At 35.4% G+C, this 1586-nt stretch overlaps 1 long non-coding RNA gene across 1 annotated transcript in view; it reads right to left on the bottom strand.

Moving 5' to 3' along the window:
- Positions 1-558: 558 nt before the first annotated feature.
- The window catches only part of LOC135097830 (uncharacterized), a 25657-nt gene continuing 24629 nt past the window's right edge, over positions 559-1586 (bottom strand). Inside the window, exon 4 of the long non-coding RNA XR_010266183.1 lies at positions 559-756. This is a non-coding gene — a long non-coding RNA (uncharacterized LOC135097830). The remainder of the gene's footprint in view (positions 757-1586) is intronic.

Genomic DNA, 1586 nt, shown 5'->3' with positions numbered 1-1586 from the left:
GTCTTGGTCATCACGAACAGTCTGCACAGCCTTGGTCTTCACTAACAGTCTACACAGTCTTGGTCTTCACAAACAGTCTGCACAGTCTTGGTCTTCACTAACAGTCTACACTGTCTTGGTCTTCACAAACAGTCAGCACAGTCTTGGTCTTCATTAACAGTCTACACAGACTTGGTCTCCACAAACAGTCTGCACAGTCTTGGTCTTCGCTAACAGTCTTCAAACCCTTGGTCTTCACTAACAGTCTACACAGTCTTGGTCTTCACAAACAGTCTGCACAGTCTTGGTCTTCACTAACAGTCTGCACAGTCTTGGTCTTCAATAACAATCTGCACAGTCTAAATAAACCCAAAGTAACTCCCTATTATCTTTGTGAGGACATGCATTTCGTTTAGTATTGTTCTAGTCTTAATATTAGGAAAGGATGACCAAAAGAGTAAAATGATGCTTGTTTGTTGGTTTCCATCGCCATTTCACTCATGGAGCGAGAAAGTGATGAGTAAGTACAGACTTCGTGACACACAGGTCAAGTTTAAGGTTAAAGTAAAAATTCAGAAAGTCTGAAATTGCAGTGCAGTCTTTACTTAAATGCGTGTGTACATTTTTTTTTTTTTTTTTTACATGGTCAGTAGAGTATCATGTGAACATTAAATTGTGAATTATCAGTGTTTCCTGCAGTGTGGGGCAGCGGCGGCGGCGGCCGCAACTTATGGTCAGTTTGCCAGTTTGCAGAGAAGTCATCGCAGCTCAGCAGACCTGCGTCGTGGAAGGCTTTTTTAGTGATAATGATGGTAAGAAATAAATAAATAAATAAATAAATAAATAAATAAATAAATAAATAAATAAATAAAAATAATAATAATAATAACAACAATAATAATAATAATAATAATAATAATAATAATAATAATAAGAAGAAGAAGAAGAAGAAGAAGAAGAAGAAGAAGAAGAAGAAGAAGAAGAAGAAGAAGAAGAATAACAATGATTATAATAATAATAATAATAATAATAATAATAATAATAACAATAATAATAATAATGATTACCATTATCATCATCACAACGATTACTACTACGTCTACTACTACTACTACTACTACTACTACTACTACTACTACTACTACTACTACTGCTACCATCACCACCACAAGCTCTACTACTACTAATAATATTACTACTACTACTACTACTACTACTACTACTACTATTATTACTACTACTACTACTACTACTACTACTACTACTAGTACTACTACTACAACTACTACTACTACTACAACTACTACTATATTACTATTACTACTAAAGTCTCTCACACACCATCATTCATGACTATCCAATTATGGTGATTGTGCAACGATTTCAATCCTTGGTTTTGGCCACACACTAATAAGATGTACAATCGTCAGTTGCCCTGTGTGAATCATCCAGTCAAGATGATTAGGGAGGCTGCATGTATTGACCTTGCCTTAGATAGCAGGGAACCAGAGAAGAAAAGGAAAAGAAAGGTGTGGATGGCTTAAGAAAAGGCATGAATTCACCCACATTCTTCTTTGCAACCATTATACGAAACTGAGGTCTATATC

This window comes from Scylla paramamosain, unplaced genomic scaffold, assembly GCF_035594125.1.
Source record: "Scylla paramamosain isolate STU-SP2022 unplaced genomic scaffold, ASM3559412v1 Contig33, whole genome shotgun sequence".
NCBI classification, from domain to species: domain Eukaryota; kingdom Metazoa; phylum Arthropoda; class Malacostraca; order Decapoda; family Portunidae; genus Scylla; species Scylla paramamosain.
This window is presented reverse-complemented; position numbering and strand designations above follow the sequence as displayed.